The sequence below is a fragment of the Macrobrachium rosenbergii genome, chromosome 53 (assembly GCF_040412425.1).
Source record: "Macrobrachium rosenbergii isolate ZJJX-2024 chromosome 53, ASM4041242v1, whole genome shotgun sequence".
Taxonomy (NCBI): Eukaryota; Metazoa; Arthropoda; class Malacostraca; order Decapoda; family Palaemonidae; genus Macrobrachium; species Macrobrachium rosenbergii.
The window spans coordinates 50,674,489-50,697,714 of NC_089793.1; the positions used below are offsets into that span (position 1 = coordinate 50,674,489).

Below are 23,226 nucleotides of genomic sequence, written 5' to 3' on the forward strand. Positions count from 1 at the left end.
GCATCTTTGACACTGCCCATAAATTCCTTACAGAATTCACTAAATGCAGCAAAAAGATACTTCCCTTTTGGGGGAGCTTGCGCAATCTGATTGTGCCTTGGCAGCCATACTACAACTGCCTGGTAACCAAGGGACAGAAGTCCTTGGTGAATTACTATACCCCTCAGGAGAGAGAGACAATTCAGTCGGGATTACATGGATCCTACTAAGCTCCCCTTCAGACATCAGTATCTGACAGCTGCATGGGAGACAGATTTCCTTTTGAGGTATCTCTTCCATGTACAGCTGAAAGCTGTGTCCCTGGTCCTTCCGAGTTCAGCAGGGCAGTTTCAGTGGCAATATCCACTTCATGTCCAATAAAAGGGTCATCTCCCCCAAGTAACGACTCCTCTTCTCCATCAGAGGAGTTGACCTGGGAGGTACTAGGAACCAATGCTTTTGGGTTTTGGCCCAAACATGAGTTCCGCTCGGAAAAGGAGGGAAATTTACCCTGCTGGAATTTTGCCTGAAAGATGTACTACAGTCTCCTCCTTCCATGCCCTTACTGAAACCTAAGACCCAACAAGACACTTAAAGCGAGCTGTTACAATCTTAACACTTGTTGTCAAGAGCATGTTACAAATTTCACATGTCCTGCCACCAACCATATACCCTTATTTCTAGAATGGCTATGTTCATGCAGGTGGTATGGGCCTTGCATAATTCCAGCCCTGTTAGTGATATAAAGAACAAGTTTTTATTGGAAACTACTTGGTACTGAATGTATTTCTCACAAAAATATGTAGCCCTGTTGCTGTATGCTGTTAGCCATCATAAAAATGTGTTTTTTCTTCTAAGATAGTAGCCATGTATTGAAGTATATAATTACTACATAAATTTTTTTCTTTTAAAAGTAAATTCTTGAATGCTAGGCCACTCATGCTAATTGTATACTGTAACACTAATTTATTTATCTAGCCTAGACTACTGCTTTATCTAGCCTAGGCTATTACAGATCACATTTAAGCCTATGGGCTAAATAAGAAAACCGACAAGTATGTAACCCTGTAGTCTAGGCTACTGTCTTCAATGAAAATATTTTGCCAAAGCAAAATTTTCCATAGGCTAGGTACATAAATTAAGTACAATTTCAATGCCCAACTATATTAAAATATAACAATTTTTAAAAGTAAATTGTATTTTTCCTAACTATACAAACCCGAGGTCCTTTACATTAGGGATTACTTTCAGGTGTAGGCTGGAAACGGCCGTTAAACTCTTGAACAAGGTGGTTAGGCAGTAACTACCTCCAGGTAGGCGGGGATACCCGCCTGCCCGCATGTAAACATTCCAGTTTGCCTTTCGGCCCAGGTACAGATTGAGGGTGGGCATGAGGTGGGCATAAAAGTGTAAAGGACCTCAGGTTTGTATAGTTAGGAAAAATACAATTTACTTTTTAAAAATTGTTATTTGTTCGACACAATATACAAACCCTCGGTCCTTTACATTAGGAGACTCACTGATTGGAGGAGGAATCTGATAAAGTCTCTCTGAACTGACTGGACTTCACCACCTTGTCTTCCCTTCCTGGTCGTGAGAGTGAGGAAGGAAAAACTACCTCTGACAAAAGATCGGGTTGTAAGAAACTGCAGGATCAGTTGTCAGACTTCTGGGTCCTTTTGCATGAAAGAGGAAACGTCAGTTCATGCAAAAATAGGCTAGGAAAGAATTTGACGTCGGATGACAATAAGGCAAATACAAGCATTGGTCTGTCTCATAGTCATGGTCTCCTTCCTCCCCTTGCAAGAGGAAGGAGTGGGGTTACTTCTATTAACCTGAACGGAAATAGAATGGGAGCTCCGTTATGTGCTTATCTGCCTCGATCGCCCGGTCCAGCTTGTAACGGCATGTCCGCTCTCCCTGCCCGTGGGAAGAGAGCCAGGATGGGGAGAAAGAAGAGAGGCCAGTCACTCAATATTCATTCTCCCCATCACAGCCGTGAAACATAGGCGAGATGCAACCTGTCCCATTAGGGAGCTGGATAAGCTACACAACTTGTTGAGCAGCCACCACAGGACCCAAGGAAAAAGTGTCCAGGACTTGTGTGCAACATCCCGGAGGTAGAAGGAGGTGAAGGTAGTCTGTTGGGACCACACACCCGCCTTCAGCACCTGTGGTACCAACATATTCTTCCGGAATGCGAGGATGGACCAAGCCATCGACTTTGTGAGCTCTCGGTGAAAGGTACCCGGTATCGTCGTCGTCAGCTATCAAGTACCTCCTTGATCGCTTCATTTAAGTCAGGAGGAAGATGTGTCCTTAGACACTTCTTCCTTGGGAGAGACAGTACTAAGCGAAAATGTTGACGACATCCAGGTTAGGAATGTCGAACCTTTCGGAAAAGTACCACAGCTCCCAATAGGACAAAGTAACAATGATCTGGATCATCGATACAAAAGTCAAGGAGGAGGAACAAGAAGGACTCGAACCCGACAGTAGATGCCAATGGATTCGAGTCCACCTCGACATCCGAAGGAGTCAGGTATGATCCCCATCCCTGTTCTTCCATCTTCTACGCCAAGGCCAGGGTGAGATGAAGATGGACTTAAGAGGGCATATCTCTATCCGGCGACTCTCGTAAGGGCGAGTGCAGAGCACGGACAGGAACCCTAAGCGAGAGTCGCATGCCACCCAGGAAACAGTTCCCTGGGAGAGCATGACTGAAGCAGCTTCTCATCCGTAGCTAACTCTCGACTGAGGAGACGAGAGGCTACTTCAGATAGAAGACTAGGTCGCAAGGGCCTACGTTTTCACAAATGAAAGGGAGAGAAGCAGCCCTCGGCGGAGAAGACGAGGAAGTCCAGACTTGACGAGCGACTCTGACCCGAGAAGAAGTTCCGACAGCACCACCAGCGAAGACGGATCCAGTCCCTGGGACAGTGTTGCAGAGGACTTCAAGGGATATCCAGCTATATCCGTTGCCGCTCGGCGAGAAAGCCTGTGCTTGCAAGGAAAGCTGGAATGTCTCCCAGTCCTGAACACACAGGGATGTACTGCCTCAAGAACCGCTTCTTGTGTAGCTGCACAGGAGGATGGGTCAAGCGGAATTCTTCTCGATGCCTCGGCAATCAGGTCGGATGAAAGTATAAAGTCTTCAAGTATTTGTCTGTAACTCAGGTGAGCAATGTTTGTGAACCCTAGCTAAACGGACAAATACGGAGGGAAAAAACGTCGATATCGAGTTTTCACCAAAAGACAGCATGCCTCAACAGAGCGGCCCTGGTCTGGTATGAGGGAGTGAGAAAACACTACCCGACTTGTGTGCAGGAGGCAACAGAAGGACGGTAGGGATTTCTCAGTCCAGCAGTCTCTGAATGAATCTTCGTGAAGGAAGAGTGAGCAGCATGTTCTGTCCCTGATCACTCCAACCCGAGGCCAGGCTTGGCTGCCAATACATCCCCACCAGGAATGCATCTGGTTAATTGAGCTGTCGAGTGTGCAATAGAACAACACTCAGTACCTTCAAATGTCGAGATGAAACAGGGGAAAAACACGATTGCCTCCTGTTTGTTGACAAATGCCACTACTGTGGTTTTGTTGTTCAACAAAAACCAGTGAGTGCTCACAAAACCCATCCTGAATTCTCGGACAGGCAAAAGGCTGCCTTGAACCCAGGATGGTGATGAGAAGGTACTAATCGTCTCGGTCACACAAATTCAAGACAAAGTCTTACCAGTGTGCGCCTATTCCTCAATCTGTGAATCCGTAAGTAGACACAAGATGTGAGGGAATATGCAAGCATATTCGAAGGTTCCTACAATCAAGCATTAGCCTAACTCTTTCCTCATACATCGAAGAGGAAAGAAGGATGGAGAAAAGGAAGCAGACTTCCATTTTCCACCATGGGAAGCTTCTGCAAGATGACAGGGTACCGAGGCAATTAGCTCTAGCCGGCTGGCATTTCCCGAATCGGGAGCACAGGAGAGGTGGTGGGATGAAAGTTCGATGGAAAGAATTGCTGAGACCTGAAGGAAATAGATACTTCTCCTGAAGGAATCCATTCCCAGGTCTCGGCAATGTCTTCCCAGCTGCCAGTTCCAGAGACTTGATAAGCATCATTTCGAAGGCATCAGCAGTTGCAATCTTCTTCTGAAGCCTAGGACTTCTTAGCTAAGGAGTTGAGGGGACTGGCATGAACTCAAGGTCGAGTTGAGATGAGTAAGACCCAAAGTTCTTGGCCATTGTCAAAGGACAAGTCAGTGCCCTGGTAGGAACCTTGATTACCGGGCTATCTGGCAAATCTCTGAAAGAGAAAGGCAGAACCAAGTAAAGGTTCGTTCCCAAGGGTCAAGCCAACTCGGGACTTCGAAACCGGAGATCCGGGTTAGGACAAAGTCCTTCTTCTTAGCACCAGAATTGCCCAAAAAACTGCAGTCAGCAAGACCCTCCGAGGCAAGAAGAATTCATATTCTGTCGAGGCAGGGGAAGCTTGGTGTCTCGACCTGAATTAACTCCATCAAGAAAAGAATTCATCAGGTCGAGAACGCTCTCGGAAGCCAGGACTGCGGCGGTCCCCTGACACTCTCGGCCCCTCGGAAACTGCAAAGGGTTGCAAGTGATGAAGGTTATTCATTGGGGAGCAGCAGTCCTGTCCCAGGGATCCTCGCGCCCGATTTCGTCGGTGCGAAGTTCTCAAAAAACAAGGGCGATCGTAACTTGAAGAGGAAGACCCTCGCTGTTTCCGAAAGACGTGAAACTCCTGTACCTCTCCCCTTGGAGGGAGACCTTGACAGATCCCATGAAACCCTCCTCAGCTACCTGGTTATACTACGAGAGAATCGGGGACCGATACCCAAAGCACGCCAGGCAGCCGAACTCCGAAAGAAAATTTCGTTGGAGCTCTCTCTGTCGTCTCGCCTCTCGGAACAACCGAGAGGAGAAGAGAACAGGTGAGAGAAAAGAGTATCCCTACCTGTCCTGCCAGAATGATAAGCAGGAGAGGCGGACCGTGGCGATAATCAACCGAAGGACACCCCTTACTGCCACACGGGGAAAGAAGAGCACTTGTGCGCTGGCAAAGCGCTTTCCTGGGAAGAGCAAAAAGTTCACTCGAACATTCAGCCGAGAACCCAAATCAGAAAAAAAAACGGGTAGGGCTGAGCCGAGCCAGAGATCAAGCGCCAGGCAATCCAGCTGATCGGTATCTCACAGACTGGGAGGCTGGGCGGGGAGCCAGTCTGAGCCAGTCTGGCAAGCGAACCAGTCTTAGACATAGCCAGTCAAGCTGAGCCAGTCTTAGTAAGTGCGACCCGGGGCGGGCCAGAGCCAATTCTTAACACAATCATAACTGGGCAGGCCGGACTCGTCTGCTGTAAACAATTGCTAGTTTCCTGAACTCTAAACTCCTTCGAGGCTGAGGCCCCTCGAGAAGAAGGTTCAAGAGGGGATTCTGTGTCTGCTATCTTGCATGCTCTCGAACCCTAAAGTTTGAGACACAAGAACAAAGCCGGCCGAAGCCGCAAATCGAAGCAGCTGGCGGGCAGTATCCCGAGACACCTGGCGTCGCGGCACACCCTGGTCTGGGTGTCCTGGCAACCAGACACCTGGGTGTCTCAGCACTGTCTCTTGTCCTGTGCCTCTCGAAAGGAGAGAATCGTGATTCATAGAGAAGGACAGAGGGAGGACACCACCTTCCAAAAATCGGGAGTGGCTGCTTTGTTTCCTAACAGATCGAAAGAGCCAAGCACAGAACCAGTCTTAGAACAGACTTCCAAGACTGGCACCGAGGGAGTGGCCTCGAGAGGCCGCTCTTGCCCCAAACAAGATCCCACAGGAGAATGCGAATCGGTCAACGAGAAAACTTGTCTCCCGGAAGAGAGTCAGTCCCTTAGAAGTCCCGCAGGACTCCCAAAGAGAATCTCTTCCCTGCTTCTTCTGGTGTTTGAATTGAGAGGATCAGACACCAGGCTGGGAACTCGACCGAGCACTGGCAAACACTCGGGAGCGCTTGCGTGCTGGCAGGAAGAGGAACCAAGACACCTGGGTGCCTCGGCCCTTTCTCTCTTAACACTGCTCCTGAACTGGGCCGAGGAAAACTCTCCAGACCAGATCAGGATACAAACTGGATTTTCCATAGGATCTCGAGCATTCAAAGCCTGGCTTTAAGCTAACCCCCATGCTCCAAAGAGCGCCTGTAATTCCTAATATAAAGGACTGCCCCCATCTTAGAGCATTTTACTTTCGAGAAGGGAAGAATCCAAAATCCTTACAGAAGAGGAAGGAAGATAACAAATCGAAGATAAGATGAAGAAGAAGGGCTACTTCCACAGGACGGCTTTCTTCACCTCCACTCCGACATCTTCTAAAGGATGGTGGACACACACATCGTAACCTCCAGGGTAGTCCAGCAGGAACACAAACGGGCGCCCAGGACACCACCACCAGCAGAAGCATGATCAGGACAGCCGATGCAGGGAGCTGGCAGCAAAATCTAAAGGCAGGAGCTACTGCAAAACCCAGGAACATCACCTCAACAGGACAGTTCCTAAACTCTTCCGGCACATCTTCTAAAGGATGGTGGACATTGTTTTTCTGGGGCAGCTGGCAGGAACTCACTGAAGCGGCCTCTGGCACGACTGCCAGAAGCGGCAGGAATGATCAGGACTAAACATGCAGGAGCTATGGCAACTAGGTTCGGCGAGCAGGAGCTGTGAACGGCCAGGAACGTCACTTCCATTTATTTACTTCCTTCCCTTTCACGCCAACATCTTCTACAGGATGGCTGACATCGTAACCTCCAGGGCAGCTGGCAAAAACACAACGAAGCCGCCCGGGCAAATCACTAGGAGAAGAAGCGGGCACGATCAGGACAATTTAATGCATTTAGCTATTTAGCGGTTTAAAAGGCAGGAGCTACTGCAACGGACAGAATGTCATTTGAAAGTCACCACCAGCGAAAGGAATTTATCAGGCGGCTGCGGCAAAGACCAGGAGAGCAGCCCAAAGACTGTGAAGAGTTGACAAGAGCATAACACAAAACAGCAGGAGCAGATGGACCACAATACGCAGGAAATTGCAACAGCATACATGAAAACCAGCAATGACAGCGATGATCTACATCCGGCGGGAACAGTCAGAGCGATCCCGGCGTGAAAATATGTCATCTAATCAGGTATTATGGTCGATCCCTCAGCAACACTGAATGAATGTTGGGACTGCTTCATGCAAGATATTCTTGATATATCCAGCCAACTACTAAATGTGTGCGAATGCTCACTGTCAACCTGAAAGAAAAAACAAAATGATTAGTAGAGGAGGCTCCTCCCGCTGGATGGCAAGGCAGGAACAGCCCTTGCACGCAGCGTTAGGAGGTACTCTACAAGAGAAAATAAATCCTCAAACCTAACAGCTCCCCCCTTCGCCCGATGAGCGGCCCTCTTTGGCGAAATGAGAGAGAAGGAAGAACCTACGGAAGAGAAAAAGGACGGAGGGAAATCGCCACCAAGAGGCTGGTAGTGTGGAAGCAGAACTTTTCGACAAACGCCAAATACCTCCCACTCGCCCGCAAATCTCTTTCGCGGAGCGTGAAAACACTCAGCATAAGTAGGAAGAAATTAGTGATGCCCCTTGCACACGGAGCGGAAGCCCAAGAAGGGAACTAACTCTTACGTCCCGATGGATGTTATCAGGGAGTGAAGATATTGTGTCCCAAACTATATCTCCGAAAGTACAGGAAATTAACAATAACAGCAGTATTTACTTAAAGGGCCTGGAGAAAGCATTACCACTTGGTTACGCTTACTCCAGTTATGCCCTTGGCCGTCAAACCCAAGACACAGGCAGGGAACGACGGCTTACGCAAGGTTATCACAAATCGTGGGTTTGTATTGCAAAAATATCAAACACATGCATATATAAACAAAAATACAGAAAGATCCCACCGGAAAATAAAAAGCTTAACGACAGTCAGGCAGAGAATTCCAAAATACACGTCAGCAACGGCTGTCCCGGTTTACGAAAGCAAACTGGAATGTTTACATCTGGGCAGGCGGGTATCCCCGCCTCCCTGGAGGTAGTTACTGCCTAACCACCTTGTTCAAGAGTTTAACGGCCGTTTCCAGCCTACGCCTGAAAAGTAATCCCTAATGTAAAGGACCGAGGGTTTGTATATTGTGTCGGAACAAGTAAAAGTTTAATCATTACGAAGGCAAACAGACATCACAAATGTATTCCTGGCGATGATACCAGCGGCAGGGCAATACCTACTGGAAGTAGATCTATGAGGGAAAAATTTTGTATAATCTGATGGTACATGTCCCCTTTTATATATTAATGATAATTGGGGAGCATCTTCACAAAATCCATTCAGTTCCACAATTAAATACTACGGCCAAACAATTGGTTTCACGTAACACAAGGTTTTGGAAGTTGAAAGTAGTTAGAAGCTGGTTTGCGGCTAGCGTACCCTACATGAATGGTCAGTTACTAGGCTATTAATCAAAATGAAGTAGCCTAGCCTACCTATTAAGTAGCCTAATGAAAAGTTTAATAATTACGTAAGCAAACAGACATCGTATACGAAGATTTCTGAACTGACTATCTTGAAAATGCAGTTCCGTAAGGAAAAACTTTGTATAATCTGATACAAGTTCCCTGATATTAATGATAACTGGGGAACATTCAGTTTGGCAATTAAATACTACAGCCAAACAACTGGTTTCACTTAACTAAAGGTTTGGACGGTTAAGAGCCGGTTATTTGTCAGCTAACAAGACAGTACTGCAAACAATCAACCAAACTAATTTTTGTCTTGTGGGAGATCGCCGTCTCCCAACTTTCCACAAAATAAACTACCAGCTAAAAAGTTTCTAAAATTAAAACTTTTCACTGGGACTTAAAACTATGCATTTAGCTTGCTACTGAGTTTTTCATCAAAACTATGCAACTTTTTGCTACTGAGTTTTTGGAGCCATATTCTTCCATAGGATGGCTGAAATAAGGTGTTAACCCTGGAACACTTACCATCAGACAATTTTATAATGAATATAGTTGAAAACTTGTAGACTGCTAGAAAGTAATTAAGACTGGTTCTTGCGGACTGGATGTATTTTAATAATCCCAAAATGTGCATTTAATGAAAATTATAAGAAAATACAGTAATTAGGAATATGACAATAGGAAAAGTACAGGTAGTCACTTTTCAGACAAAATGAGCCCTTCTTGTCATAAACCTATACTCAATCAGTGAGTCCGTGAATCATGAGAATGGAACAGACTGGCTAAAGGGAATACTTCATCATTCTGTTAGTCTCATCTTATGGATTCTTGCTGTTGGAGCCATGAGAGTATCTCTTTGAAGTACTCACAGTGAACTCATGCCATAAAGGCTCTCAAAATGAACTAACTACTGTACTGCCAAACCTTAAGATGGTGAAACTGCTGGAATGAGAGGAAGCACAGAAGTAAACAATTTTCATCCATGTTATCACAAAATCTAAAATATCTCACAGAATGGTAGGTTGCACACAGGCCTTTGGAAGTTCAAAATGATCCTAGCTCATTTTTGGCTTCAATTGGTAGTGCATATCAAATATTCTTATGAAAAACAAGACTCCTCACACCACAAAGGAATTAATCTGGCACAGACATCAAACACATTACTGTATATCAGTTAAAAACCAAAATTTGTCATAAGGCCAACTACTGTATTACACTTCTTAGCATCACAAATTATTTCTAAATTAACAATGTTATGAAGAGGGAAACAAAATATTCAGTCATCAATGAAAACTGTCATGTCTTACATTACAGTAATTTATTGTCAAATATTTTCCATACCTGACCTTTTTCCCTCAGTATAAAAACTCCTGTATTACATTGAACAAACAGAATGAGGATGATATGATGTAAGACAAAAAAAGCACTTAAATATTCTCAAAACTACAAATTTTTAAAGTGATTTGTATTTTTCCTAACATACAAACTTGAAGGTCTTTGCGTAGGATTTAGCTTGCGAACTTTCAAACAAGGTAGTTAACTACCAAAGTTGAAGCCCTGCCCACTCCCAAAAACTCCATTTTGCCTTTCAGCCCAGGTATCAGAATGAGGGGTGGCTGAGGTGGGCTGATGTGAAGACCTTCAATGTTTGTATGTTAGGAAAAATACAATTTACTTTAAAATTTGCAATTTGTTCCTCTACAAACAAACCTTCAGTCTTTACATAGGAGACTTGCCCTATGTTGGGTGAATTCTGGGTAAATCTCTGAACCGACTGGCAGTTCTGCTCATCTGGGCCTCTCATCCTGGTCTAGAAGAGCTGAGGAAGGAGTCCTGTGCCCCTAGTATGTTCAACTGAGCTGATTTGAATTATTGAGACTGGAATGTTCTCAACTGCCAGACTTCTGGGCCTTTTGAATGAATGAATTTGTTTCATTATTTCAAAAAACTCGACATGACAGGTCCCCATCCCCTCAAGTCTTCACTGAAGGTCAGATCCTGTCTGACGACTCTGTATGGGATGGCAAGACTGTTCACTCTCAAAGAGATCTCCATCCCTCTGAAGGAGAGCTAGCCCTCAAGCAAAGGATTTGGTCAAGAGTTGAACAACAATGTTCTACTTCCTCTGTATGTCAGGCAAGACGGAGTCTGTTACCTGCTGAAGAAAGTTTGCTACCTCCTGGAAGAGTAGCTCCGACCAAAGAGACACAGTCAATGAAACCAACAACAGGAGGCAGTCCATTTCCCTGGTGCACCCAGCCAGAGGATATAAAAGTGTTCCAGACATCCCTTGTTGTTTGAGGTGAAAAACCTCTTGCACCACGCAAGAGATGCTGGATAGTCTCCAGGCGTGAAGTGACAGACCTTCCACAGCCTGGTGATACCTTCCCACATGCAGTGGGCATAGCGGGTTGTGCCAAGGGGAAACCTCTCTTGGTACTTCAGAAAGTAGAGCTAGCAGCTCTGGATACCACTCAGCATGTGGCCACTTGGAAGCCACCAGGGTTATCCTGAGATTTGGGGTGATCATGAGCCTGTTGATCACTTAACCAATCAGACAAAACGGAGGAAAGATGCAGGCCTCGAGATTGTCCCATGGGTGCTGGGAGGAGCTTTCTATAGCTGCCCAGGGTTCAGGAATGGTAGAACACAACACCGGCAGCTTCTGTTGTGCCAGGTTGCAAAGAGATCTATTGTTGGGAGGTCCCAAAAACTAGATAATCTTTCTGCAATGTCTGGGTGTAGGGACCATGTCTCTATCACCTGACACTAGCGACTAAACTTGTCTGCCAGTACGTTCTGATTCCGCAGAATGTACCTGGTTGATAGCTCTTTTAGTGTGGGTCCTCTACAGGTGCACTTTGCACTGAAGATTTGGATGAAGGGAAACCAGTTCCTGCTTTGACTTTCCCAGGTGATTGCGGAACACTGTGGAGTGTCCCATCACTCCATCCTGAAACTCTTGCAGGGCTAAAATGCCACCTTGAGTTTCAGAATATTCATGTGGAAGTGTGTTGTTCCAGTTCCACACACCTAAAACCAGCAACTCTTCCATGTGTATGCCCTGTCATCTAGCCACCAGGCTAAATCCTTCCTTACTTCCTCCGAGAGAGGGATTGGGAAGAACAGGGTCTCTTGCCGGAGACCAAAACCCCTTCATTCTCCACTGAAGAGAACGAAGGCAAAGCAGTCCATGAGCGACCAACATCTCCAAGTACAACTGGTGACCGAGAACAACTTGTCACTGTCTTTACAGCCCGGGAACTGATTTCCTCCTGAACTTGCTGATACATGAGTCTGAGGGGTAGACTATAGCTGCTGCAGAATCTATCAGCAGGCCCAGATACTGTACTCTCTGTTTGGGTGTGAGATCGGAAATCCTTTATCTGTCTTCTGCAGGTTAGCAAACATTGAGAAGTCGGTCTATGTCCTGGAGCCACAGCTCTGATCAGGAACACCACCTCTCTGAGGGTAAATTGGAGGTACTTGTGAGAGTGGTGGATGGGTATTACAAAATGCGAATCCTAAGTTCCCCTAAAGCATGAAGTCAGACTCCCCCTGATGGCATGGAGAGTACTGATGCAAGTCTTCTTGAACTGAGTCAAGTTGAGAGATCATGTTCAGGGGAGAAAGATCCATGACCACAGCTCCAGCCACCAAGGATTCTGATTTGAGAAAAGACTGCTGTAAAGCCCCCAGAGACCAATCTGTCACCACTTCTACAGCATCGCCTTCACCTCTCCTCATAGGTCGAGGTTTGTCAGCAAGCCATGAATGTGTGTGGAAGCAAACCAGAACATTGGTGAGGGGCGATGGGAACTCGAAGGTTTCTGCTCCATATCGCTGCCATGTTGCCAAACGGCTTGACAGAGTACTTCCCCCATCAATGGCAGCAGGTGGGAAGGAATGCCGGTGCGGCATTCCTTCCTCCTTCTTCATACCCTTGTCCCCTTTTCCCAAGCTGGGTAGGGAGCTGAACAGAGGGCTGCTGTGCACCCTTCCTAGCAGGGGGCAGAAGAAGACTGGGTGTTCTTGGGAGAGGGGGCCAGAAGCCTGGGAATGACTTCCTATGGCCAAAAGAGGAAGGGCCAGCCTGACCCAAAGGTCGGGCTGCAGTGTCAAGCTCTTGGCCACTGCCAGGTGAAGCAGATCATTACTTCTGATCCTTTGCTTGTCATCCACTGCATGACAGCCACTTCAGCACTCTTGAGAAGAACCAGGATGCAGAACCCAGTACTGGTCCATTCCAATGTGCCAATGCTGACTCAATCTCCCGGAGAAAAACTGTTGACCTTTGTTCATGACAGTGTCTCTCCTCTTGAGCACCAGGTTCGCCCACAGGTTAGCTGTCTGGTGAGCTAGGTAGGAGATGGCTCTGCCTCCAGACAACATCAGCCTCTGGAAGGGACTTCCTCCTTGGAATTATGAGAACCCGAAGAGGAAGAGGCGATCTTGGCCCCTGCAAGAGACCAAAGATCTATTCAGGAGACTGTCTGGAATGCTGTCATGGCTGTTGATTCCATAGCTATTGCCTCCTGCTGCGACAGGGATAACTCCCTCTGCACAGAGCCGGTCCAGCGATGGACCCGGACACAGGAGAACCAGGTCCAGGTCAACCTGTTTGGTCAGAAAAGGACTCTCCAAGGTATTGAAGTATTCCTTTGGTGAGTGAGAGGCTGTGGAAGTGTCTTGTACGATCGGCTAAACCTAAGTGAAATTTCCTGCTCTTACACAAGAAAATTCACCTGGTCCAAGACCCCTTTGGCAAGTTGTGACTATGGAAAGCCCATCAAGACTTTGGGTTTGTTTTGTGGTCCCCAAAAGCTTCAGTGGTTGATGAATGACCCACAGGAAAAGCCATGGGCTCTTCCTCAAGATCGTTAAACTGCTGTATCAAACCAATAATCTCTGAAAAAACTCCTCTGCAACTCAGGGGTGTCTGAGTCCTGGGGTATAGAACTCTCAAGCCCTTCCAGGTCACGGTCTTCCCAGGTTACTCTATCTGCAGGAGAGAGATGCTTGCCAGTCCCGTGGCGATCTCTCTACCACTCGAGCATACAACCAGCCCGATCCAAGGACCGTGCCCAGAGTGTATGCTTCTCTGGCTGGGCTGGGATGGAAGTGTGAACATTCCTGGTCTCAGTCCCTAGGCCTGTCTGACTTCCAGTTCCCAGAAAACTCCATGGAGGTGGAGGAGACAGGTGAGATGCCTAGCACCCTTCATGGACCTGCCGCAAGGCCACAGACCCGGCAGGTGACGACAGCTGTACGGGTCAGGGAGAGCAGTCCCCTTACCAGCCAAGGAAGTTGACTCCCAGGACAAGTACCCACAGGGTCCCATGGAACCCAGTGCAGCTGTAGAAGGACCCTTACCAGTCCAGGAAGGTGATTTCCTGAGACCAGTACTGGCGCCATGGGGGTCTGTGAAACCCTGTGCAGCAGCAGAAGGGACAGACACCCGTGTCACAGGGGTACATGGAACCCTGCGCAGCAGTAGAAGGACCCTTATCGACCAGGAAAGGTGACTTCCCGGGACTGGTATCAGTGTCACGGGGGTCCAAGGAACCCCGTGCAGCGGTAGAAGGACCTTTATCAGCCCGGGAAGGTGGCTTCCAGGGACCAGTACCGGTGACATAGGGGTCCGTGGAACCACGTGCACCTGTTGCTCCCGTGACACAGGGGTTCGTGGAACCCCATGCAATGGTTCCTGTGCCCCTAGACAGATCAGGAGAGCAAACGACAGGCCCCTTAGCCTTTTCCCGTGGAAGAGGACTGACCATTAGAAGCCCTACCAGCCTTCGTACAGCTGGGAGAGGCAACTTTCTTCCTCCACTTGCTAGCATTGGAAGAAGGGGAGGAGGCGTAGGCACATGATGAAGACGACGACGAAGATGACAAAGAAACTTTGCCACTCTTCCTATTCGACCTCTGCCTGATGTCAAGGTGAGGCCTTTGCTTAGTTCATTTAGTGGAGAAGGATTTCATCTCAACCAAGGGAGGAATCGGGGAAGAACTTTAACACTGGAAGTTTAGGATCCCAGTGGACTGCTGCAGTGGTGGTCATAGATCCAGAAGACATCGTGACCGTAGCCATAGTTACGGTCACAGAAGCAGCAGTCACTGGAGGGGCACTAGAGGCCCTAAGTGCAAGATCAAACCCTCCACAGAAGGCTCCCCCGGGAGGTCTAGGGAAAGCTATAACTTCCTAAGCCCCTGAGGCTCCACCACACTTGCAAGAAAAGTCGGGTTAAGAGGGGGAATTCTCCCTTTGACCCCATGAGGGAATTCCCCCCAAGCCCCCCACCCCCCGGAGCAAACGGAGAGACCTTTGGTGAAGAAAAAGTTCTTCTATCCCCATCACCACACTCTCTTACCGATGAAAGTTTGACGGTGAAGTTCCGCTCCTTTAAAGTCCAACAATAGTTTCAGTTTGGCCAGGGGCAGGAAGGAATCAGAGAGAACCCTATCTTGTCACAGGCGCTTTAAAGCAACTGCATAAACTGCTGCTGAATTTATGTTTCTTCTCTCTCTCCTTTCCCTGGCAAATTGCACCCATTGTTCTGACAGCCAGACACGGCACTTGGAACAAGAGCTAGATTGGTTGGACACGTTTTCTGCATAAGTGCAGAGGGTATGAGGCTCCATCTCAAGAGAGGAGAGGAAGCAATGTAGGGTTTGTCAGTGCCAGGCCAATGGCTCATGACGTACGGCTTTCTTTCCCCAAGCTCAGATAAGTCATGGATTTGCATTATATGAGTATAAGCAAAACAACACCTACACTCATATATCACAAGCATTCCCAAACAAAAACAAAAATATGATAAGCTGGTTAACTACAGTACCTTGTTTAAACATTTTTACAGACTGCGATTACTTGTTTTCCTAAAACAGCACGCCAGATTTTGAGACAAAACAAACTGTAGGAACGGATCTCTGTTATAACTCGGGGACAGCCAGCACTCCCGTATAACAGATCAAGGTTTGTATCCTCATGGGAACAAATATACCAATTTTTAAAGTAAATTGTATTTTTCCTAACTATACAAACCTAAGGTCCTTTACATTAGGAATTACTTTCAGGCGTAGGCTGGAAACAGCCGTTAAACTCTTGAGCAAGGTGGTTAGGCAGTAACTACCGCCAGGTAGGCGGGGATACCCGCCTGCCCACATGTAAACATTCCAGTTTGCCTTTCGGTCCAGGTTCAGATTGAGGGGTGGCATGAGGTGGGCATAAAGTGTAAAGGACCTAGGGTTTGTATAGTTAGGAAAAATACAATTTACTTTCAAAATTGTTATTTGTTCCGACACAATATACAAACCCTCAGTCCTTTTCATTAGGAAGACTCACTGGTTGGAGGGAGGAATCTGAGTGAGTCTCCTGAACTGACCGGAGTTCTGCACACCTGGGTTACTCCTCCTGGTCGAAAGAGCGAGAAGGAGTACCTTGCCTCTGACATATTGATTGGATTGTAGGAACTGCGAGATCAAATGTCAGATACTGGACCTTTTCGCATGAGTGAGGAAACGTAACTCCTACGAAATAGGCTGGAAGGATCTAGAGTCGGAGGCAGTAAGGCAAATTCGAGATAGGGTTCCCTTATTGCCAGTCTCTCCTTCCTCCCCTTGCTAGAGGAAGGAGCGGAATTGCTCCTATGATTCTATAAGAAAAATAGAACGGGTGCTCCATGTGTAGTCTTACCACATCAGTGCCAGTTCCAGCAGCTATTGGTTCAAGTCCTATTCTCATCCCTAAGGAGGAGAAGTTGGAGGATGGGGAAGGAGGAGGAAGAGAGGCCAGTCACTCTCGGAATCCTTCTCACTTTCAGAACCAACACCTTAGGCGAGATGCTAATCGTCCTCTTGAAGGAGCTGGGTAAGACAACACAACTTGTTCAGCAGCCACCAGAGAGCCAAGGAAAAAGGGTTCCAAGGGCCTGTGGGCAAGACCGAAGGAAGAAGACAAGAGTGTGGTCTAAGAGACCACATCTTGCTTCCAGACCGACAAAAACTTCCGGAATGAAAGGGATGGACCAAGCCATCGACTTCGTGAGCTCTCGGGTGAAAGGTACCGGTATCGTCGTCGTCAGCTGCCAAGTACCTCCTTTGATCTCTTCACGAAGTCAGGAGGAAGATGTGTCCTTAGACACTTCTTCCTTGGGAGAGACAGTACTAGCGAAAACGTTGACGACATCCAGGTTAGGAATGTCGAGCCTTTCGGAAATTACCACAGCTCCCAATAGGACAAAGTAACGAATGATCTGGATCATCGACACAAAGTCCAAGGAGGAGGGGAACAAGAAGGACTCGAACCCGACAGTCGATGCCAATGGATTCGGAGACCACCTACGACATCCGAGAAGGAGTCAAGGTATGATCCCCATCCCTGTTCTTCCATCTTCTATGCCAAGGCCAGGGTAACATGAGAGATGGTCCTAAGAGGGCATATCTCTATCTGACGACTCTCGTAGGGCGCGTGCACAGCAAGGACAGGAACCCTAAACGAGAGTCACATGTCAACCAGTAAACAGTTCCCTGGGACAGCACGACTGAAGAAGCTTCTCGTCCGTAGCTAACTCTCGACTGAGGAGACGAAGGCTACTTCAGATAGAAGACTAGGTCGCAAGGGCCTACGTTCTTCACAAATGAAAGGGAGAGAAGCAACCCTCGGCGGAGAAGACGAGGAAGTCCAGACTTGACGAGCGACTCTGACCCGAGAAGAAGTTCCGACAACGACACCACCAGCGAAGACGGATCCAGTCCCTGGGACAGTGTTGCAGAGGACTTCAAGGGATATCCAGCTATATCCGTTGCCGCTCGGCGAGAAAGCCTGTGCTTGCAAGGAAAGCTGGAAAGTCTCCCAGTCCTGAACACACAGGGATGTACTGCCTCAAGAACTGCTTCTTGTGTAGCTGCTACAGGAGGTTGGGTCAAGCGGAATTCTCCTCGATGCCTCGGCAATCAGGTCGGATGAAGGCGAAGTCTTCAAGTATTTGTCTGTAACTCGGGGTGAGCAATGTTTGTGAACCCCTAGCGAAACGGAAAAATATGGAGGAAAAAATGTCGATATAGAGTTTTCACCAAAAAGACAGCATGCCTCAATGGAGCAGCCGCTGGTCTGGTATGAAGGAGCGAGAAAAAACTACCGACTTGTGTGCAGGGAGGCAACAGAAGGACGGTAAGGATTTCTCAGTCGAGCAGTCTCTGCATAAATCTTCGTGAAGAAAGAGTGAGCAGCATGTTCCGTCCCGATCACTCAAACCCGAGGCCAGGCTCGCCTACCAATACATCCCCACCAGGAATGCATCTGGTTAATTGAGCTGTCGAGTGTGCAATAGAACAACACTCGAGTACCTGCAAATGTTGAGATGAAAACAGGAGGAAAAAACGATTGCCTCCTGTTTGTCGACAAATGCCACTACTGTGGTTTTGTTGTTCAGCGAAACCAGTGAGTGCCGCAAAACCCATCCTGAATTCTCGGACGGCCAAAAGGCTGCCCTGAGCCCAAGACGGTGATGAGAAGGTACTAATCGTCTCGGTCACACAAATTCAAGACAAGGTCTTACCAGTGTGCGCCTATTCCTCAATCTGTGAATCCGTAAGTAGACATAAGATGTGAGGGGAATATGCAAGCATATTCGAAGGTTCCTTCAATCAAGCATTAGCCTAACTCTTTCCTCATACATCGAAGAGGAAAGAACGGAGGAAAGGAAGCAGACTTCCATTCTCCACCATGGGGAAGCTTCTGCAAGATGACAGGGTACCGAGGCAATTAGCTCTAGCTGGCTGGCAATTCCTGAATCAGGAGCACGGGAGAGGTGGCGGGATGGAAGTTCGATGGAAAGAATTGCCAGGACCTAAGGGAAATAGATACTTCTCCTGAAGGAATCCATTCCCAGGTCTCGGCAATGTCAGCAATGTCGCTGCCAGTTCCAGAGACTCGATAAGTATCATTTCGTCCAGGTATCAGCAGTTGCAATCTTCTTCTGAAGCCTAGGACTTCTTAGCTAAGGAGTTGAGGGGGGCTGGCATGAACTCAAGGTCGAGTTGAGATGACTAAGACCCAAAGTTCTTGGCCATTGCCCAAAGGACAAGTCAGTGCCCTGGTGCAAACCTTGATTACCAGGGTATCTGGCAAATCTCTGAGAGAGAAAGGCAGAACCAAGTAAAGGTTCATTCCCAAGGGTCGAGCAAACTCGGGACTTACGAAACCGCAGATCTGAATTGGGACAAAGTCCTTCTTCTTAGCACCAGAATTGCCCAAAAAACTGCAGTCGGCAAGACCCTCTGAGGCAAGAAGAATTCATATTCTGTCGAGGCAGGGTGGAAGTTTGGTGTCTCGACCTGAATTAACTCCTTCAAGAAAAGAATTCATCAGGTCGAAACGCTCTCGAAGTTCCAGGACCATGGCAGTCCCAGACACTCTCGGCCCTCGGGAACTGCAAGCGTTGCGAGTGATGAAGGTTATTCATTGGGGAGCCGTGGTCCTGTCCCGGGATCCTCGCGCAGACGAATCGGGCGCAAGTTCTCCAAAACACAGGGGCGATCGTAAAATTTGAAGAGGAAGACCCTCGCTGTTTCCGATGCATGAAACTCCTGTACTTCTCCCCTTTGAGGAGACCTGACAGATCCCATGGAACCCTCCTCGGCTAACTGGTTATAATCACGAGAGAATCGGGGACCGATACCCAAAGCACGCCAGGCAGGCAGCCCTCAAGAAAATTTCTTATTCGGGCTGAGCTCTCTCTGTCCATCTCGCGCCTCTGGAACAACCGAGAGGAGAAGAGAACAGGTGAGGAGAAAAGAGTATCCCTACCTGTACTGCCAGTAAGATAAGCATGAGAGGTGGACCGTGAGCGATTTTCAACCGAAGGAGATTACTGCCACACGGGGGAAGAAGAGCACTTGTGCTGTGGCAAAGCGTTTTCCTGGGAAAAGCAAAAAGTTCACTCGAACATAGCCGAGAACCCACATCGGAAAAAACCAAGTAGGGCCGAGCTGAGCCGAGCCGATCATGCGAACGCGATCCAGCTGGTTGGTATGCGGCGGACTGGGAGGCAGGCGGGGCGAGCCGAGCCGAGCCAGTCTGGCAAGCCGAGTCACGCCAAACCAGTCTCGTAAGTGTGACTGGGGGCCGAGCCGAGCCAATTGCGCGAACGCAATCGTAACTGGGCAGGCCAGACTCGTCTGCTGTGAACAATTGCTAGTTCCCCGAACTCTAAACTCCTTCGAGGCCGAAGCCCCTCGAGAAGAAGATTCAAAGGGGAATTCTGTGTCTGCTATCTTGCATGCTCGAACCCTAAAGTTCGAGACACAAGAATGAAGCCCGTCCTGAGCAACTGAAGCAGCTGGCAGGTAGTATCGAGACACCTGGGTGTCTCGGCACCCAGACACCTGGGTGTCTCGGCACTTTCTCTCATCCTGTGCCTCTCATAAGGAGAGTGCTCGTGATTCATAGAATTCGAGCTACCCACAAGACTCACAAAAATCGGGAGCGGCTGCTTTGTTTCCTAATAGATCGAAAAAGCCAAGCACAGAACCAGTCTTAGACACAGACTTCCAAGACTGGCAACGAGGGCGCCGAATGACAACGAGGGCGTGGCCTCGAGAGGCCACGCTCTCGCGGCCCCCGAAATGCAAGATCCCACAGGAGAATGCGAATCGGTTCCCGCCCGAGGGCGGGAAGAGCCGAGAGAAACTTGTCTCCCGGAAGAGAGTCAGTCCCTGAGAAGTCCCGCAGGACTCCCGAAGTGAATCTCTTCACTGCTTCTTCTGATGTTCGAACCGACAGGATCGAGACACCAGACTGGGAACCCGACCGAGCACTGGCAAACTCTCGGGGAGCACTTGTGGTGCTGGCAGGAAGAGGAGCCGAGACACCTGGGTGCCTCGGCCCTTTCTCTCGCACTGCTCCCGAACTGGGCCGAGGAAAATCTCTACAGACCAGATCGGGATACTCAATATTCCATAGAATCTCCAGCACTCGGAGCGGCTCGCGAATGAGCGCCCGAGGCAGCCCCCATCTTAGAGGTGGAACCTCTAAGACTCGGGAACGGAATCGCAAACTGAGGTCTGCGCTCCCGCGGCTTCCGAAACACAAAACCCACGGCTATGCGAATCGGTTTCCTACCCCAAAGGTCGGGAAGAGCCAACAAGAGACCCACTGCCTCCTCGGGAGGAGGCAGTCCCTAGACGTTCAAGGGCATCAAAGGGAAAAAGCAGCACTCCTCTCCTTCGGCCGACAGAGGTCTGTCTGATTCTCAGGACCCCCTTGGACCTCGGGATAGGAAGGGAAGATGCAACAGAAGACAAAAACAGAGATAAGATGAAGAAGACAGCAGCTACTTCTACAGGGCGGCTTCCTTCACCTGCACTCCGACATCTTCTACAGGATGGTGGACACGAAACATTGTAACCTCCAGGGTAGTCCAGCAGGAACACAACGGACGCCGCCATGACACCACCACCAGGAGAAGCAGTAGGCATGATCAGGACAGCTGATGCAGATGCAGGAACTATGGCAGCGGTTCGGAAGGCAGGAGCTACTGCAACGGCCAGGAACATCACCTCAACAGGACAACTTCCTTCATCTTCACGCCGACATCTTCTACAGGATGGCGGACATCATAACCTCTGGGGCAGCTGGCAGGAACACAACGGAAGCAGCCCCGGGGCATGACCACCAGAAGCGGCAGGAATGATCAGGACAGCTGATGCAGGAGCTACGGCAGAGGTTCGGAGGGCAGGAGCTATTGCAACGGCCAGGAACGTCACTCCCACAAGGCGACTTCTTTCCCTTTCACGCCAACATCTTCTACAGGATGGCTGACATCGTAACCTCCAGGGCAGCTGGCAGGAACACAACGGAAGCGGCTCCGGGCACGACCGCTAGGAGAAGTAGCGGGCACGATCAGGACATTCAGTGCAGGAGCTACGTTAGCAGTTCAGAAGGCTGGAGCTACTGCAACGGACAGAAACGTCATTTGAAAGTCACCAGCAGCGACAGGAACGATCAGGGCGGCTGCAGCAGGAGACCAGGAAGAGCAGCCCAGAGACTGTCGTCGAGTTGACAAGAGCATAACACAGGGAACAGCAGGAGCAGATGGACCACAGATACGCAGGAGGCATTGCAACAGCATACATGAAAACCAGCAATGACAGCGATCGATCCACATCGGCGGGAACAGAGTCAGAGCGATCCCGACGTGGAAATATGACATCTAACCAGGAATTGTGGTCGATCCCGAAGTAACACGGAATGAATGTCGGGACTGCTTCATGCGAGATATTCTTTGATGTATCCAGCCAACTACTGTTGTGTCTGCGATGTTCACTGTCAACCTGAAAGAAAAGCAAGATGATTAGTGGAGGGAGGCGCCTCCTGCTACAAGGGGAACTGCCCTATGCAGCGGGAGGAGGTACTCTACATGAGGTCGCCCGATCGCTCCCCGCCCCTGGTCTTCGCCCGACGAGCGAGCGAAGAGGGCGAAGGAGAGAGATCTACTAAAAGGGAGTAGGAAGAACCTATGGGAAGAGAAAAAAGGACGGAGGGGAGGCCACCAAGGGCACCGTGGAAGCAGAACTTATCGACGACGCCCGCAACCTCCCACCCGGCCCGTAATTCTCCGAGTGCAGGCGGCGAGCAACACTTAGCATAAGTAGGAAGAAATTAGTGATGCCCCTTATACACGGAGGGCGGAAGCCCAAGAAGGGAACGAACTCTTACGTCCCAATGGATGTAGGGGAGTGAAGATATTATGTACCAAACTATATCTCCGAAAGTACAGGAGCTTAATGACAGTCAGGCGGAGAGAACGAAAACACGTCGGCAACGCATGACGGCCAAAAGCAAACTGGAATGTTTACATCCGGGCAGGCAGGTATCCCCGCCTACCTGGCGGTAGTTACTGCCTAACCACCTTGCTCAAGAGTTTAACATTTATGTTTCAGCCTCATACAAAGTAATTCCTAAAGTAAAGGACCCAGGGTTTGTATATTGTGTCGGAACAAGATACAGTTTTTTCAATTCTGATGCCAAGAGAGCTAAGCCTAAACAGTTAAAAAGTTCCTAACCTCAGGAGTTAAACTTTAAACCATACATGAACGACAGTACTCATAAACGTACAAATAATCTTCTAAATACTTACAAAAAAATAAATTGGACAGGAATCCTAACATATTCCCAACAAGACCAAGAAATACATTTCCTTTTTGACAATTAAGTACTTCAAACTTCACTTTCCGAGGACCTCTGACCACGTCTGCATTTGGCGCATCACGAATTATCTGCAAGATAAAGAAACTAATTATAAATATACAGGAAGTGTACTGTATTGGGTTTACATTAATATAGAGGCATTAATGTTTTCCTAAAGACTAAAGCAAGCAGCATACTTTTTTTTTTTCTCCCAGAAAATCACAATTTTTAAAAGTATATTGTATTTTTCCTAACTATACAAACCTGAGGTCCTTTAAATTAGGAATTACTTACGGCAAAGCTGGAAACGGCAGTTGAACTCTTGAACAAGGTGGTTAAGCAGTAACCAACTATCATCAGATAGGCAGGAATATCTGCCTGCATGGATGTTAACATTCCAGTTTGCCTTTGGGCCCAGGTTCAGATAGAGGGGTGGCATGAGGCGGGCATAAAAATCACCATTTTTGAAAGTAAATTGTATTTTTCCTAACTATACAAACCTAAGGTCCTTTACATTAGGAATTACTTTCAGGCGTAGGCTGGAAACGGCTGTTAAA

At 48.3% G+C, this 23,226-nt stretch overlaps 1 protein-coding gene across 3 annotated transcripts in view; it reads right to left on the bottom strand.

Annotated features, from left to right (window-relative positions):
* The window catches only part of LOC136834448 (gastrula zinc finger protein XlCGF49.1-like), a 65,539-nt gene extending 42,755 nt beyond the window's left edge, over nt 1-22,784 (bottom strand). For 2 of the 3 annotated variants that reach the window (XR_010851813.1, XR_010851812.1), the window contains exon 1: nt 22,620-22,783. The gene's annotated coding sequence lies outside the window, so the exon portion shown is untranslated. Of the gene's footprint in view, nt 1-22,619 lie in introns of all 3 variants that reach the window. The other variant, XM_067097051.1, reaches the window with a different exon arrangement.
* Nucleotides 22,785-23,226: the final 442 nt, after the last annotated feature.